The sequence below is a fragment of the Ailuropoda melanoleuca genome, chromosome 16, assembly GCF_002007445.2.
Source record: "Ailuropoda melanoleuca isolate Jingjing chromosome 16, ASM200744v2, whole genome shotgun sequence".
Lineage (NCBI taxonomy): Eukaryota > Metazoa > Chordata > Mammalia > Carnivora > Ursidae > Ailuropoda > Ailuropoda melanoleuca.
This window is the reverse complement of record NC_048233.1, coordinates 45,266,567-45,285,850: the sequence shown is the minus strand read 5'-3', so window position 1 is coordinate 45,285,850 and position 19,284 is coordinate 45,266,567. Positions and strand designations below refer to the sequence as shown.

General features: G+C 40.1%; 1 protein-coding gene across 2 annotated transcripts in view; it reads left to right on the top strand.

Moving 5' to 3' along the window:
* Positions 1-19,284, top strand: part of LOC105240219 (collagen alpha-1(I) chain-like) — a 161,349-nt gene that overhangs the window by 139,521 nt on the left and 2,544 nt on the right. The gene's annotated exons all lie outside the window — the stretch shown is intronic.

The following is a 19,284-nucleotide window of genomic DNA, read 5'->3' as shown; positions in this document are numbered from 1 at the left end:
TTCATGTGTCTCTTAGCCATTTGTATGTCTTCATTGGAAAAGTGTCTGTTCATATCTTCTGCCCATTTTATCGTTTGGTTATTTGTTTCTTGTGTATTGAGTTTGAGAAGTTCTTTGTATTCTTGGATACCTGTCTTTTATCTGTAGTATCATTTGCAAATATCTTCTCCCATTCTGTGGGCTGCCTCTTAGTTTTTTTGACTGTTTCCTTGGCTGTGCAGNGTTCATTTTTTCTTTTGTTTCTCTTGCCTTTGGAGATGTGTCATGAAAAAAGTTGCTGTGGCTGATGTTGTATAGGTTANTTTTCCAGAGTGGCTGTACCAACTTGCATTCCCACCAACAATGTAGGAGGGATCCCCTTTCTCCACATCCTCTCCAACAATTGTTGTTTCTTGCCTTGTCTATCTTTGCCATTCTAACTGGCGTAAGGTGGTATCTCAGTGTGGTTTTGATTTGAATTTCCCTGATGGCTAATGATTTTGAACATTTTTTCATGTGTCTGTTAGCCATTTGTATGTCTTCATTGGAAAAGTGTCTGTTCATATCTTCTGCCCATTTTATGATTTGTTTATTTGTTTCTCGTGTATTGAGTTTGAGAAGTTCTTTGTAGATCTTGGATACCAGTCCTTTATCTGTGGTGTCCTTTGCAAATATATTCTCCCATTCCGTGGGCTGTCTCTTAGTTTTTTTGACTGTTTCCTTGGCTGTGCAGAAGCTCTTTATCCTGATAAAGTCCCATAAGTTCATTTTATCTTTTATTTCTCTTGCCTTTGGCGATGTGTCGTGAAAAAGGTTGCTCTGGCCGATGTCATAGAAGTTGTTGCCTATGTTCTCCTCTAGAATTTTGATGGATTCCTGTCTCACATTGAGGTCTTTCATCCATTTGGAGTTTATCTTTGTGTATGGTGTGAGAGGGTGGTCAAGTTTCATTCTTTTGCATGTAGTTGTCCAATTTTCCCAGCATCATTTATTGAAGAGACTGTCTTTTTTCCACTGGATATTTTTTTCCTGCTTTGTCAAAAATTAGTTGACCAATGAGCCGAGGGTCCATTTCTGGGTTCTCTATTCTGTTCCATTGGTCTATGTGTCTGTTTTTGTGCCAGTACTATGCTGTCTTTGTGATCACAGCTTCGTAGTACAGCTTAAAATCTGGCATTGTGATGCCCCCAGGTTTGTTTTTCCTTTTCAACAATTCCTTGGCGATTAGGGGCCTTTTCTGGTTCCATACAAATTTAAGGACTATTTGTTCCAGTTCTTTGAAAAATGTCCTCGGTATTTTGATCGGGATAGCATTGAAAGTGTAGATTGCTCTGGGTAGCATGGACATTGTAACTATGTTAATTCTTCCGATCCATAAGCATGGAATATTTTTCCATCTTTTTACGTCTTCTTCAATGTCCTTCAAGAGTGATTTGTAGTTTCTAGAATATAGATCTTTTACGTCTCTGGTTAAGTTAATTCCAAGGTAATGTATGCTTTTTGGTTCTATTGTAAATGGGATGTATTCCCTAATTTCTCTTTCTTCAGTCTCGTTGTTCGTGTATAGAAATGCAACTGATTTCTGAGCGTTGATTTTGTATCCCGCGATNATTTTGTATCCTGCCACCTTACTGAATTGTTCTATAACTTCTAATAGTTTGGGAGTGGATTCTTTTGGGTTTTCCATATAGAGTATCATGTCATCTGCGAAGAGAGACAGTTTGACTTCTTCTTTGCCAAGTTTGATACCTTTTATCCCTTTTTGTTGTCTGATTGCTGTTGCAAGGATTTCTGGTACTATGTTGAATAGTAGTGGCGAGAGTGGGCATCCCTGTCGCGTTCCTGATCTTAAGGGAAAGGCTTCCAGCTTTTCCCCATTGAGAATGATATTTGCTGTATGCTTTTTCATAGATGGTTTTTAGGAGATTGAGGAATGTACCCTCTATCCCTACACTCTGGAGGGTTTTAATCAGGAAAGGATGCTGTATTTTGTCAAAATCTTTTTCTGCATCTATTGAGAGAATAGTATGATTTTTGGCTTTTTCCTTCTGGATAAAATCTATGACACCAATTGATTTGCGAATGTTGACCCACCCTTGGGTCCCAGGGATGAATCCCACTTGGTCATGATGGATAATCCCTTTAATGTACTGTTGGATTCTATTAGCCGGGATCTTGTTGATGATTTTGGCATTCGTATTCATTAGTGAAATCGGTCTGTAATTCTCTTTTTGATGGGGTCTTTGCCTGGTTTGGGGATCAAGGTAATATTGGCCTCATAGAATGAGTTTGGTAGCTTTCCTTCTGTTTCTATTTTTTGAAATAGCTTTAGGAGAATAGGTATTATTTCTTCTTTGAATGTTTGGTAGAATTCCCCAGGAAAACCGTCCGGTCCTGGAGTTTTGTTTTTTGGAAGGTTTTTTATCACTGACTCAATCTCTTCAGAATTAATTGACCTGTTTAAAAAATACATATCTTCCTGTTTCAGTCTTGGTAGTTTATAGGTTTCCAGGAAGGCCTCTATCTCTTCCATATTGCTTAATTTATTGGCGTAAAGCTGTTGATGAAAGTTTCTAATAATCCTTCCAATTTCATCGGTGTTGGTTGTGACCTCTCCCTTTTCATTCATAATTTTATTAATTTGGGTCCTTTCTCTATTTTTTTGGATAAGTCTTACCAGTGGTCTGTCAATTTTATTTATTCTTTCAAAGATCCAGCTTCTAGTTCTGTTGACCTGCTCTACTGTACTCATGGTTTCTAATTCATTGATTTCTGCTCTAATCTTGATCAACTGCTTCCACGTGCGTGGATTAGGCCTGTCCTTCTGTTGCTGTTCCAGCTCTTGCAGTGAAAATATAAAAACTGCATTTTAGATTTTTCTATTCTTTTGAATGAGGCTTGGATGGCTATGTATTTCCCCCCAGGACCACCTTTGCAGTATCCCATAGGTTTTGAACCGTTGTGTTTTCATTCTCGTTGGTCTCCATAAATTGTTTAAATTGATTTTTGATTTCCTGGTTTATTGAATCATTCCTGAGCAGGATGATTCTTAGTCTCCAAGTGTTTGAGTTTTTCCAAATTTTTCCTTGTGGTTGAGTTCCAATTTCAAAGCGTTGTGGTCTGAGAATATGCAGGGGATAATTTTAGTCTTTCGGTATCGGTTGAGACCTGTTTTGTGTCCCCGAACGTGGTCTGTTCTTGAGAATGTTCCATGGGCATTAGAATAGAATGAGTATTCTTTGGTTCTGGGGTGTAGTGTTCTATATATATTTATGAGGTCCAGCTCGTAGAGTATGGGATTCAAAGCTCTTGTTTGTTTATTGATTTTCTGCTTTGGTGCTCTATTTCTGGTAGTGAAGTGTTGAGGTCCCCTACTATTAATGTAATTTTTCTATATGTCTCTTTATTCTGGTTAAGAGTTGCATTTGCCCTTTGAATTGAATTGTCTTTTTATTATTAATTTGTAGTTCTGATACAACTTCTTTGTCAGGTATATGTTTTGCAAACATTTTCTTTCTGTCTCACTTGCCTCTTTCTCCTCTTTTACTGTGTCTTTTAATAAGCACATGTTGTGAATTTTGATGAAGCCAAATTTATCATTTTTTCTTTTTATACTTAGTGTATTTTGTGTTCTCTATGGAAACATTTTCCCTATTCCAAAGTCATAAGGATATTCTCCCATGTTCTCTTCTAGTTTTATTGTTTTAGCACTTTTCCTATCTTGAGTTAATCCTTGTATATGGTCTGAGGTTTTTGATTTTGTTTTTTTAAAAATGCATATTCAGTTGTTTGATTAATTGAAAAGGCTTTTCTTTCACCATTGAACTGCCTTAACACATTTGTGAAAAAACCAGTTGACTATATATGTGTAGGTCTGTTTCCATTTTCTCTAGACATCTATTTGTCTATGCTTACTCCAACTGCCTTGATTGGTGTTACTTACCACTCTAACTCGATTACTGTAACTTTAGAGTAAATTTTGAAATCAGGCAATGTAAGTCCAATGTAAGTTGAATCTTTTTAAAAGGACTTAACAAGATTGTTTTGGCTATTCCAGATCCTTTGCCTTTCCATTTAAATTTTTTTTAAAGATTTTATTTATTTGACAGAGATAGAGACAGTCAGAGTGAGAGGGAGCACAAGCAGGGGGAGTGGGAGAGGAAGAAGCAGGCTCATAGCGGAGGAGCCTGATGTGGGGCTCGATCCCATAACACCGGGATCACGCCCTGAGCCAAAGGCAGACGCTTAACCGCTGTGCCACCCAGGCGCCCCTCCATTTAAATTTTGGAATCAGCTTGTCAATTTCTGTAAAAGCCTTCTGGAATTTTGAGGGGGTTTGTGTTAACTTGATATGACTGCTACAACAAAATACCATACACTGGGTGGCTTAAATAGCAGAAATTTATATTCACAGAGTTCTGGAGGCTGAAGGTCCAAGATCAAGATGTCAGCAGATTTATTTTCTTCTTGGCTTGCAGATTGCTACCTCCATGCTGTGTCTTCACATGGTCTTGAGTCTGTGTGTGGGCATACCCAGTGTCTCTTTGTGTATTCAAATGTCCTCTTCGTAAAGGACATGAGTCAGATCGTATGAGGGCTCCCTTTAATGCCTTTATTTTAATTCTATTACCCCTTTAAATGTTCTATGTCCAGATAAAGCCACTTTCTGAGGTACTGGGGGTTAGGGCTTCAATATTTGAATTTTGGGGCACACACTTCAGTTCATAATAGGATTATATTGGATCTTTAGATCAGCTTTGAAAAAATTGACATCTTAACAGTATTGGGCCTTCCAATCCAAGAGCATGTTATATCCCTCCATGTATCTGAGTCTTTAATTTCCCAGAAATGTTCTATAGTTTTCAGTATAGAGAGCTTGCATATATTTTGTTAAACTTACCCTTAAATATTTTCTGGTTTTGATACTATCATAAACGGTATTTTTCAATTTATTTTCCAGTTATTTGTGGTTAGTATATTGACATGCAGTTACTTTTTGTATATTGATCTCATATTCTGAATGTTGTTAAATTCTCTTATGAATTCATATATATTGGGGATAGATATCTTATGTATACAATAATTTACTTATTCCTTTCCCATCTTTGTGCTTTTTTCTTCCTTTACTGCATTGGCTGGGACCTTCAGTACAATGCAGAATAGAAGTGGTAAGAGTAGACATCCTTTACTTATTCCTGTTCTTAAAAGTGTTCCATGTTTTATTAAGTATGAGGTTTGTTTTAGGTTTTTCATACATAACCCTTTACAGTCTTACATACATAACCCTTTACAGCTATGAAAATGTACCTTTCAGATTTCCAGGTGTGGGACACTTAAAGCCTGACAGCCGCAGCAGCTGCATGTTGAAATCCATCACTTTTTTTGTGCTGAGGTGACATTTCCCAAAGTGGACACTTCTCCAGCCAATGCCTAGGAGATGTGGGATTCCTCTGGCAGGTGACTTTGCCTTGAGGACTGACTCTCTGGTGGCTTTATGTAACTCTGAAAGCTGCACTGGAGTTTCAGAGGCTTCTTTACCACAGGCCTTCCTCCTCTCCTCCTTCACCTGGAGTCTTGATCTGGCAAGTACCTCATGTTCTTCTGGAACTTCTCCTCATTTCCTCTTATAAGCATTTCCTCTAATAAATTTCTTACATGTCTAATCCTATCTTGGTGTCTTCTCCTTAGAAAATCCATACTAACACAGAGATTGAAGAATTCCTGTTCAAAACCTCATTCGCTGAGAGACTTTTTTTCCCCTTTATCATGAATATGCATTGAATTTTGTGAAAGGGTTTTTCTGTGTTTACTGAAATTGATCATATGAGTTTTCTCCTTTTTTTCCTTTTTAATGTGGTTACATTGATTGCTTTTTGAAAGTTAAGCCAACCTTGCATTCCTAAGATAAACCTTAATTAGTCATGAGGCTTTATCCTTTTTATATATTATTGTATCTTGCAGTATTTTCAAGGGTTTCATATCTATATTTATGGGGGATATTGATATGTATGTCTAGTGTCTTCATAAGGTTTTGGTACCAAGGTTAGTCTAGTCTCAAAATTAGTTTGGAAGTGTTCCCTCCTCCTCTAGTTTCTAAGAAAATTTTTGTAATATTGGCATTATATCTTTTAAATGTTTTGATAGAATTCACCCGGGCAGCCATCTGGTGCCTGGGGTTTTCTTTGTTTTCTTCTCTGCATTTTTAGTCTTTATTTCTGGCTTATTTATTGTCTGTGGGGACATTTTGCTCATTATTCTCTTTTTTTCCTTGAAATAACTTTGTGTGGGATTCAAACACAATTCTTTTTTGTTGTTCATGCTTGAAGAGCCTGAGTTCTCCTATTCACTTTGGAAGGGAGCGTGGGCCAGGATCATTTTCTTAGTTTCATAGCTCTAGAGTTCTCTATTCTGTTGTTATTAAGAAATGTTCAAATATATAGCTTTTATTTATTCTAACATCTGTTGGCTCAGTTACCCTCCCCAGTTTTATCAGGAACGTTTCCTTCCTTCTCCCTTAATACCCTGTCCTACATAAATTAGATTCTATTCTCAGTATTTTCTACTCAGTGTAGGCCTTTGTTTTGGAATGGAGCTCATGTTAGTTCTAAGAGCTCATAGCACCCAGACTGCTGTAGTATTCTCTGATCTTGTGCTCAGAAACTAAAGCATATAAGGCTCCTGCCAGTTAAGGCTGTTTTCCCCAGATTGTGTTTTTCTTCCCTTGGGAGTATCTGTTGGCAATTTCGGGTTCTCTGAATCTCAAATTCAACACAAATCCCTTTGTCTCTCCTCTTCTTCCCTCTGCACACTTGCTGATGCTACGTGGTGTTGGTGGTATTCACAGTTGTTCCTCAGTTGGTCATATTGTGGAGCTGGTATGGATTCCCTCTATTGCTGTAGGTATTGTCTGTAGGATTTTGGTTTTGCCATGTTAGTCTCTCTGTTTTGTAGGGTGATTAAAAAAGATAAAAAATTATATCACCATTGCTACCATCTTCCTAGAATCCCATCAGTGTTTCTGGAAATTTCATGGTGGTGGTGGGGGGTGTGTGTGTGTGTGAAGATATCCAATTATAAGTCCATCTTAAGAGCTTAAGCAATTGGTACAAACCACCAAGAGTCCTATTTGATTTTGAAAGTGTTAGGACTCTCATGTGAAATTACAAAAGACCTTTAGAATTGATGGTGGTAAGCCCAGAACATTAAAATTAATACTTGTGAAATAAAAATGGGAACAATAATAAGAAGCTTCTCACTGAGTTCTTCTTCATACCAGGTATCGTGGAAAATTTTTACATGATTGTTCTCAATTTAGTCTCTCCACCACCTTATAAGGCAGGTGCTATTATCAACCTTACTTAATCACTTTTATCACTATTATCATAATGCAGGTAGTATCACACCTACTTTACAGTGTTGAAAATGAGGCATAGAGAGGTTTGTTACTTTTCCATAGTCAGACATCTCTCAAACTTACAGAGAAAACATGTGTCAGATAATCCTCATTCAGACATGCGTTATAGTGTCGGCTGTAAGATCAATGTTAATGAATCAACAATATATATTAAGTAAGATATCTTTACTGAAAAACACAGAAAACAAAGTTATGTGTTGATTGGTTGATGAAAATGTTGTGAGCAGAGGCTCATAAGAACCTAGCCCTGATTTCCTCTGTGAGCAATGGTTCTGTATTGGAGACAACTTGACAGAACATAACTACTGTGAATGATAAGAATCCCTTGTATTGTCTTACCAAGATTCCTCTATCCTATGCGGCCCAGAGAAGTGAGGCATATGGAAATGAGCAGATTTCTGCCTCACGTCTACTGAAACAGATATATTTTAAGCTCAGAACCACAGTTTGTATGGTTCCATGCTTTTGTTGACAAAATGGGGGCAGGACATGGTATCTTGAGAAACTTCAGCCTGGACCAGTGGGGTAGGCCATGGTCCCCAAGCACCAAGCACAGGGGCAGAAGCTGGCCAGCTGACTGCTGCCCTTGGTGAGTTTGGAGTCACTCCTCCCTGCTGACACCAGGAAAAGGTGCAGCCTGGCTAAGGGACTAAGCTGTGCCTCTGTTCCCTGCCTGCCTCCTCTGACTTGGACTGACAACTGCCTTTTATGTGACAAGCTTTGAAAGCACCTGGCAGACACCTGGGACAAAGCTGAGATCATAGTTTTTAGGCCTCCCAGGTAACTGTCACTAAATGCTTTCCAGCCTGAGGAGAAATGTGTGTGGCGTGTTTGGAACACTTTCTGGGGTTTCAGGAGGAAATGGACCAGTGAAGGGAATAAATAGTGTCTTGGACACTGAAATGAAAAGAATTTCTGGTCTCAAACCAGATGGGAGCCCCTCTAGTGAGAAAGGTAGTGTCACACATACATCACTGCCACTTCACAATGCAAGCTCACAAAGCCAGAGCACAGCAGAGTCATCATGGCCTTGTAACATCCTGGCAAGCTGGAGCGATATTGCTGTGACACAGATGTAACACCACATGGCCAGAACATTCCACCGTGACAAAGGGGAACTTGGCACCAATACGACTCCACATGGGGAGCATATAAGCAGGCCCCACACTGCACACCACTACCACAACAGCATACACAGGGGCTGTAATGTGACAACCTGATAGTCCCACTGTCCTTATCATGGTATCATCACACGTCTGTCACCATATTGCAATGCCCTGACAATACATCAGCGTGTTGCAAAGCTCTAATCCCTCAGCATCTTTTTTTACCAACTTCCTTGATAGAGCCTTATCAGCTCAGAGTCTAGATATTTTGGGGGCCCTTAAGCCCAGCCCAGAAGCACCACTGACATAAACATCTAAAGGAATTCCCTCTGGCTGTGCCCTTCCTGTGCTATTGGTACACCCCTACCTGCCTTGTCCACCAGGTGTGAGGACAGAATTCATTTCTTCTTCATTTTTGTATGTCTTAGCACTTAACATAGCACCTAGATCAGAGTAGTATAAATAGGGTAAAGGCTATTTGGTGAACTTGGCACTGAGGTAAAGAGATCCAATGACATCAGGGATCATTGTCTAAGTCACAGTCACAGACTCAGAAGTCACTTCAGACTGGAATGAATGGTTCCCAGGTTTTTTATTCATATTATTTATTTTTGCCATAATTGTGTATTACCTATTATTAGCTCAGTATATTTAAATGAACAAATTTTTTTAAACATACAAATTACATTCCTTATAAAGAAAACAAAAAGTCCAAAGAATTGATAGCCCCTCACCCCATCTCCCTGCAGGAGTTACCCCGATGTTGGCCTCTGGGCCCTGCTTGATGTGTGAGGGCTACACTTTGCATGCTGCAGGAGACCAGGTGAAGCTCAAGACAGTGTGTCCCCTGACAAAGGGAGGGTTCCATGGATTTGGTGGGATTGGTCACAGCCAGGTGAGGGGCATTGGGACTGTGTGTGTGTGATTGCAGCTAGGGAAATGGTTGCCTCAGGGAGCCTAGGAGACTTAAATTGGTCTCCTCAGGCCTTCCTGGAATAAGGGAACTGGGGCTCTTTCAATATGCCTGGCAGGTGATATAATTCTGGAACTCTTCCTTGTTATGGTACCACCCTAGTTAACGAACATTTATTGAGCTCTTACACTAAAGTGCCCTACTCTCTCTTTTAAATTACACAGAAGCTGGATGAGGTTGGTATTTTGCGCTATCTCCAGTTGACTTTTGGGAAACTGAGGCTCAGAGTGGTTGTGACTTGCACAGGGTCACACAGCTAGCAAGAAGTGGAGGCAAAGTTCAATGGCAGGCTGGCAGCTCTCCGGCTTCAGAGTCTGGGCTCCTAACCATTACACTTGACTCCCTCTCTGAGCTGTTTTCCCGAATTTGTACCCAGCTGCCCAGTGTGGCCAGGGAATACAAGTTGGAGTGGGTCACCATATTTGGGGTGATGTCCTGCTCACCATCTTTGCTGGGACGAAGCCATTCTTGAAGGTTTGGAGAAACTAGTTGGTAAGACCTAAAGCATCTGGGAGCCAGTGGTCAGCTGAGTTGTGTGCTACTCTGTCCCTGACTATGTCTGGGGGCTTGGCCAGAGCTGTACCATGAGGTGTTGAAGAGCAAAACAGAATCTACTCTCAGGCATAAATAATGAAAAATGAGAAGGTAAGATGTGGCTAATTCTATTGCCATCATTTTGCTTAACTAAATGACACTCCCAGGGATGTGAAGTAATAATTACTCCTTCTCTGTCATGTCCTTTTGTTCTCTCACTAATTTGCTATTGGAATCCACCTCCAATCCAAGGACAGTCATGGTTGGCTCTTTCTGAATCTACAATGTTTTTCATCTTTCTGACTTGCTTGGACTTTGTCCTGGTTTGAACGACAGAGAGGTTGGCTCCTAAATGTGGGGGTCCCCAAATGGAAGCCTTAAGATGGTGAGAACAGACCTTTACCCTAAAATATAAACTTGTTAATACTACATAGGAACCAAGTACATATGTACACATGTTCATAGCAGCCCTACCCACAATAGCCAGGAGGTGGAAATAACCCAAATGTCCATCAGTGGATGAGTAGATAACATGTGGTAGATGCATACAATGGAACATTATTTGGCCACAAAAAGGAATGAAGTACTGAAAAACAACAGTCAAGAGGTCCAAGATGGTGGAGGAGTAGGAGACTTTAGTTTCGTCTGGTCCCAGGAATTCAGCTAGTCATCTATCAAATCATTTTGAACACCTACGAACTCAACCGGAGATAAGAAAAGAAGAGCTGCTGCATTGTCCACAATAGCCAAATCATGGAAGGAGCCGAGATGCCCTTCAACAGATGACTGGATTAAGAAGCTGTGGTCCATATATACAATGGAATATTACTCAGCTATCAGAAAGAACGAATTCTCAACATTTGCTGCAACATGGACGGCACTGGAGGAGATAATGCTAAGTGAAATAAGTCAAGCAGAGAAAGACAATTATCATATGATTTCTCTCATCTATGGAACATAAGAACTAGGATGATCGGTAGGGGAAGAAAGGGATAAAGAAAAGGGGGGTAATCAGAAGGGGGAATGAAACATGAGAGACTATGGACTATGAGAAACAAACTGAAGACTTCAGAGGGGAGGGGGTGGGGGAATGGGATAGACTGGTGATGGGTAGTAAGGAGGGCACGTATTGCATGGTGCACTGGGTGTTATACGCAACTAATGAAGCATCAAACTTTACATCAGAATCAGGGGATGTACTGTATGGTGATTAACATAATATAATAAAATAAAATTAATAAAAAAAAAAAAGAAGAGCTGCAACTCTACAAATAGAAAAGGGGCCACTCTACAAGAATGACAAGACAGAAAAACTCACCTCAAAAAAGAGAACAGGAGGCAGTGGTGACTGCCAGGGAGGGACCTAATGAGTATGTATAGAAGTAAAATGTCAGAACTAGAGTTTAGAATAACAATAAAGATACTAGCTGGGCTTGGAAAAAAGCATAGAAGACACTAGAGAATCCCTTTCTGGAGAAATAAAAGAACTAAAATCGAATCAAGTCAAAATCAAAAAGGCTATTAATGAGATGCAATAAAAAATGGAGACTCTAACTGCTAGGATAATTGAGGCAGAAGGGAGAATTAGTGATACAGAGGAAAATGATGGAGAATAAAGAAGCTGAGAAAAAGAGAGATAAACACCTACTGGATCATGAGGGCAGAATTCGAAAGACAAGTGATACCATAAAGTGAAACAATATCAGAATAATTGGGATCCCAGAAGAAGAGGAAAGCGGGGCAGGGGGTCAGAAGGCATATTGGAGCAAATTATAGTTAAGAACGTCCCTAATCTGGAGAAGGAAATAGGCATTCAAGTCCAGGAGGCACAGACAGCCCCTCTCAAAATCAATAACAATAGGTCAACATCTTGACATATAATAGTGAAACTTGCGAATCTCAGAGACAAAGAGAAAATCTTGAAAGCAGCTTGAGACAAGAGGTCTGTAACCTACAAGGGTAGAAACATGAGACTGGCAGCAGACCTATCCACAGGGACCTGGCAGACCAGAAAGGACTGGCATGATATATTCAGAGTGCTAAATAAGAAAAATATGCAGCCAAGAATACTTTATCCAGCTGGCTGTCATTCAAAATAGGAGAGATAAAAAGCTTCCAGGACACACGAAACTAAAAGAATTTGTGATCACTAAATCAGCCCTGCAAGAAATATTAAAGGGAATCCTTTATGTGAAGAGAGAGCCCCAAAGCAACATAGACCAGAAAGGAACAAAGACAACATACAGAAACAGTGACTTTATAGGTAATACAATGACACTAAATTCATATCTTTCAATGGTCAACTCTGAATATAAATGGGCTAAATGCACACATTACAAAGACACAGGATAAAAAGCAAGACCAACGTTATGCTGTCTGCAAGAGACTCATTTTAGACCCAAAGACACCTCCAGATTGAAAGTGAGGGGGTGGAAAACCATTTATTATGCTAAAGGACATCAAAAGAAAGCTGGGGTAGCAATTCTTATATCAGACAAATTAGATTTTAAACCAAAGACTGTAATAAAAGATGAGGAAGGACACTATATAATAATTAAAGGGTCTATCCAACAAGAAGATCTAACAATTGTAAATAGTTATGCCCCTAACATGGGAGCAGCCAATTATATAAACCAATTAATAACAAAATTAGAGAAACCTATTGATAATAATACAATAACAGTAGGGGACTTTAACGCCTCACTCACTGCAATGGACAGATCATCTAAGCAGAAGACCAACAAGGAAACAAGGGCTTTGAATGACACACTGGACCAGGTGGACTTCACAGATACATACAGAGCATTCCATCCTAAAGCAACAGAATACACATTCTTCTCAAGTGCACATGGAGCATTCTTCAGAATAGATCACATACTGGGTCACAAATCAGGCCTCAACTGGTACCAAAAGATTGGGATTATTCCCTGTGTATTTTCAGACCACAATGCTTTGAAACTTGAACTTAATCACAAGAGGAAATTTGGAAAAAACTCAAATACATGGAGGCTAAAAAGCATCCTACTAAAGAATGAACGGGTCAACCAGGAAATTAAAGAAGGATTTAAAAAATGCATGGAAACAAATGAAAATGGAAACACAACTGTTCAAAACATTTGGGATACAGCAAAGGTGGTACTAAGAGGGAAGTACAGAGCAATACAAGTCCCTCTCAAAAAATGAGAAAAGTCTCAAATACATAAGCTAACCTTACACCAAAAGGAGCTGGAGAAAGAACAGCAAATAAAGCCTGAACCCAGCAGGAGAAGAGAATTAATAAAGATTAGAGCATTAATCAATGAAATAGAAACCAAAAGAACAATAGAACAGCTCAATTAAACTAGGAGCTTGTGTGAAAGAATTAATAAGATCGATAAACCCCTGGCCAGACTTATCATAAAGAAGAGAAAGGACCCAAATAAATAAAATCATGAATGAAAGAGGAGAGATCACAACCAACACCAAAGAAATACAAACAATTATAAGAACATATTATGAGCAACTATATGCCAACAAGTTAGGCAATCTGGAAGAAATGGATGCATTCCTAGAGATGTATAAACTACCAAAACTGAAACAGGAAGAAATACAGAACCTGAACAGACCCATAACCAGCAAGGAAATTGAAGCAGTAATCAAAACTCTCCCAACAAACAAGAGTCCAGGACTGGATGGCTTCCCAGGGAAATAATGCCTATTCTTCTGAAGCTGTTTCAAAAAATAGAAATGGAAGGAAAACTTCCAAACTCTTTCTATGAGGAGAGCATTACCTTGATCCCAAAACCAGACAGAGACCCCACCAAAAAGGAGAATTACACACCAACATCCCTGACGAATATGGATGCAAAAATTCTCACCAAAGAACTAGGAGGATCGGTAGGGGAAGAAAGGGATAAAGGAAGGGGGGGTAATCAGAAGGGGGAATGAAACATGAGAGACTATGGACTATGAGAAACAAACTGAGGACTTCAGAGGGGAGGGGGGTGGGGGAATGGGATAGACTGGTGATGGGTGGTAAGGAGGGCACGTATTGCATGGTGCACTGGGTGTTATATGCAACTAATGGAGCATCGAACTTTACATTGGAATCCGGAGATGTACTGTATGGTGACTAACATAATATAATAAAAAATCATTTAAAAATAAAAAAAAATTCTCACCAAGACACTAGCTAATAGGATCCAATAGTACATTAAAATAATTATTCATCATGACCAAGTGGAATTTATTCCTGGGCTGCAAGGATGGCTTAACACCCATAGATCAGTCAATGTGATACACTGCATTAATAAAAGAAAGGACAAGAACTATATGATCCTCTCAATAGATGCAGAAAAAACATTTGACAAAATACAGCATCCTTCCTTGATTAAAACTCTCCACAGTGTGGGGAGAGAGGAACATGCCTCGATATTACAAAAGCCATATACAAAAGCCCACAGTAAATATCATTCTCAATGGGGAAAAACAGAGCTTTTCCCCTAAAGTCAGCAATACGACAGGGATGTGCACTCTCACCACTTTTGTTCCGCATAGTACTAGAAGCCCTAGCCTCATCAATCAGACAACAAAAAGAAATAAAAGGCATCTGAATTGGCAAAGAACAAGTAAAACTCTCACTCTTCACAGATGACATGATACTGCATGTGGAAAACCCAAAAGACTCCACCCCAAAATTGCTAGAACTCATACAGGAATTCAGCAAAGTGGCAGGATATACAATTAATGCACAGAAATCAGTTGCATTTCTATACACTAACAATGAGACAGAAGAAAGAGAAATTAAAAAGTAGATCCTACTTACAATTGCATCCAAAACCATAAGATACCTAGGAATAAACCTAAGCAAAGAGGCAAAGGATCTGTACTCCAAAAACTATAAAACACTCATGAAAGAAATGGAGGAAGACACAAAGGAATGGAAAAACATTCCCTACTCATGGATTGGAAGAATAAATATTGTTAAAATGTCTATGCTACCTAGAACACCCTATACATTCAATGCAATTCCTATTAAAATACCATCAACTTTTTTCACAGGGCTGGAACAAATAATCCTAAAATTTGTATGGAACCAGAGAAGACCCTTAATAGCCCAGGGAATGTTGAAAAAGAAAACCAAAGCTGGTGGCATCACAATTCCAGACTTCAAGCTCTATTACAAAGCTGTAATCATCAAGACGGTATGGTACTGGCACAAAAACAGACACATAGATCCGTGGAACAGAATAGAGAACCCAGAAATGGACCCTCAACTCTATGGTCAAGTAATCATCATATAAGTGGGCTCGCCATATTAGTCATCAAAAAGAATGAAATCTTATCATTTGCAACAACATGGGTAGAACTAGAGGGCATTATGCTAAGCGAAATAAGTCAATCAGAGAAAGACAATTATATGATTTCACTCATATGTGGAATTTAAGAAACAAAACAGAGGATCACAGGGGAAGGGAGAGAAAAATAAAACAAGACGAAACCAGAGAGGGAGACAAACCATAAGAGACTCTTAATCGTAGGAAAGAAACTGAGGGTTGGAGTAACTGGGTGATAGACATTAAGGAGGGCATGTGATGTAGTGAGCATTGGGTATTATATAAGACTGATGAATCACTGACCTCTATGTCTGAAACTAATAATATATTGCATGTTAATTGAATTTAAATTTAAAAGTATCTGTAAAAAAAAAGAAAGAAAAAATAAAAATGTAATTTGAAATAGAAAAAATAAATTGATTAATTAAAAAAAATGAATTACTGATGTATGCTACAACGTGGATGAACCTTGAAAAGATTATGCTAAGAAGCCAGACTCAAATGTCACATATTATATGATTCCATTTATATGAAATATCCAGAATGGTAAATCCATACAGACAGGCACAGATTGGTGGTTGCCAGAGGTTGCGGGGGAGGGGAATGGGAAGCAACTGTTTTATAGTATGGGGTTTTGGAACTGGATAGAGGTGGTGGTCACACTACACTGTACTGAATGCCACTGATTTGTTCACTTTCAAATGGTAGATTTTATGTTACGTGAATCTTACCTCAATAAAATGAGGTCAGATTTTTAAAACATGGTATCTACATAGGAGAGATTTGGTTGAAGCATCATATAATCGTTGGAAAGGATTTGAAGTCATGTCAGCAACTACCTAATCCTTCGATGAAAGCAGCATATGTATCTTTCCATCTTTACACATTGCCATTATAGAGCACATTCCCCATGCTGACAGGCTCGCAGCGTTAATCAGGGTGCCCCAGGAAAGCATCTGGTTGAGAGGGTGATGGTGTGGAAGACTGGCGAGCCTGGGCAGGGGAGCTAGCCTCCAGTTGTGGACACACTGGGACACCTCCTCTGCCTGGGATATGGGAGGAAGGAAAACTTCGTAATCTAGTTTCTCTGTGACCTACCAAAAAAAAAATCATTAGAGGATACATAATTAAATAGCAATACATTTTTAGAGAAATGGTAAATGTTCTCATGAATTTTTTCTGTAAAGTTTATTGTTTTACTGAACTATAAAAGCAACATAATACTTATTATAGATTGGGAAGCACAGAAAGGCATCAGGAGAAAGAGAGGGAATCAACTGTTATCTCACCATGTAGAAATAGCTACTTTGAACAGTTAAATAAATCTTTCCAGTTTTTTTGCCTTTATTCACACAGCTAACATCACATGATGTAGACATGATGTACTTCTTTTCCCCTTAATATCATAGAATGAGCATTCCTCCGGGTCATTAAAACATCACTGTGTTGGCTGCACAATAGGCCATTGTTGAGGAGGTATGGTTTATTTAACCACTCCCCTATCATTAGATATTTTAGTTGCACTCTGAGAACAAAATACTAAACTCTGCATATACAGTAGAAGTTATAAGTGGAAGGACCCAGGAGATGCCGTGGGTCTGACTGTGTGGCTGGGGATATACACACATCAGTCAACAAGAATGGGTATAGTTTTAGGAAGGTGAGGCTGGTGTGTGATTATAATTTTGCTGGTAGGAAACAAACTCACAGCAGCATATGTACTGTTTGGAGAACAAACAGAAGGGGAAGGTCAGCATGCAGCCTGGAGAACGCAAAGTTGGCAGACTCTCAGGCACTGCCCAGTTAGGAGGGACTCATTTCCCCTTGTAACTGCAACAGCTCCCTCTCAAGGGGTTGTATAGAGTAAGCAAGATGATGTGGGCAATGGGCCTGGCTCAGAGCTGGTGCTTAGAAGTCTGAGCTGGTACTAATTCTTGTCTTCCTTCCTTGTAGATTCTCCTGCTTCCGTTGGTTGGGGGAGGGTGTGTAGCTGATAAGTGGAGATGATGAGTCACGTAGTTCACTAACACCCTCCAGCTAGTTCTCCCACTTCATTAGCCAAGCCATCAGTCAATGTGACTAATTGTTACTTTTTGAGATAAATGTTTAAAATATCATCTCCTATGACAAGGTTCTTTAATAGCTCAAGGACTTGTTGGGGGTAGTAGGGAAAGATTGTATGCACAGAACAACCAGAAAATAATGCTGGAAACTGTTTGACAAGGTTCCTTCCTCTGGGCCCCGGCTGGAATATGCCAGTACAACCCGGTTGGTTGTACTGACCAGGTGGTGTTGCCTTGGTACCACTTCCCCTCAAGGCCCAGTACAAAGGCTGACTTCTCCTTTCTTGGCTCTCCCCAGCGCTGCACCTCTGTTAGCTCTGGCAACAGCCACCTTTATATCTGCGTGGGGAGCAGAGGCTCTCCTTCCCTTGACCTCTATGACTCAGTGGTGTACCTAGAAATAGTCCTGTTGAAAAGCCTGGTATGGGCTCCACCTGGTAGAAACAAAAAACCCTGCACTCCTCCCTTTTGTGAGCTAAGAGAGCTTGAGTAAGCTTGGTTTCTAAGGGGGTGAGAGACAGGTGCCTTAGGCTATAGGTAACATAATGTTCATAGGCTTAGGTGAAGCTTTTAGGAACTTCCACAGGCGCCCCTGATAGTCTTGGAATTGAACTCGGACCTCTGGGTAGCCAAAGATCAACTCTAGTAGATAGGATTCTAGATGGACTGAGCCAAGAGCACAGCCTTGGGGATGTCAGAGTTGTCTGTGGGTCTCCACCAGCAATGCTCCTGATCCACACACATCTAGAATCACCATTTCTTTGACTTCTCTTTCCCTTGTCTGCTCTTCCATTCACCTTCTGTCCAAATCCTTCCTGCTAACGTTTTGTCAGGCTGAATCCTGGGGTCGCCATGGCGACACTGAGGGGAGGAGATACCACCAAGGCTCTTGCTCTGATTGGAGCTCAGTGGTGGTCACCTTTTGCTGGACACAGCCTCATGCCCCTGACAGGGTCACATGGACCCTCATAGTTCACGAGACCTGACATACCCCAAATGCCACAATGGACTTATCCTGCTATTGCTGTCACTGACCCTGGGTCTCTGGGATGCTTGCTAGCTTGTCAGCTGGCTGAAAAAAATCACTCCAACCTCCATACTTAGACTTGCATCTAGGAATAAATACCCTTTTAAGAGGTGAAACCAGCAATTGATAAGTAACCAGCCAACCAACACCACCCCCACCATCACTAAAAAAAGAACATGAAAAGACAAAAGCCGATTCTAGCAGTCAGTTCCTAATGCAATGCCCACACCCGTCATCTCTCACACTCCCAGCCCCAAATGCTGTTTCAGATTCCTTTAGGGGCTCTGAAGTCTCAGTCATCTATGTCCATGCTCCTGCATGAAAGGAGAGGTCTGAATATAGTTCATAGGTCAAGAACAGAAATTCTGGGACCACATGCTTATGTTCAAATCGTGGCTCAGCAGATTGCTGACTGTTAGATCTTGGGCTAGTTATTAGCCTCTCTGGGCTTCCGTTTCCCCATATGTAGAATGAAGATGATTATATTACTAACTTCATAGGGTTGCTATGAGGATCAAATGAGTTAATACATGCAAAGCACTTCAAATAGTGCCAGGAATATGGTAAGTGCTATGTAAGTGTTTGCTCTTACGAGGCCCTGGCTGGTCACTGGGTTTCTGGCTGGGGCCAGCCAACCTGCTCTAAAGGGCACTCTGCTTTGTGCTTTGGTTCTTACCTATGCTTTGAACAAGGAATCTGCCATTTGCAATAAAATCATATTTATTGCAAGGGACTCGAGTAGTAGGTCATTGGTACTTACCCCCCAAAACAAGTGTAGAATTAAAACATAAAATGTAGAGAGGAGGTAAAGATGGCGGAGGAGTAGGGGACCCCTTTTTCAGCCGGTCCCCTGAGTTGAGCTGGATAGGTACC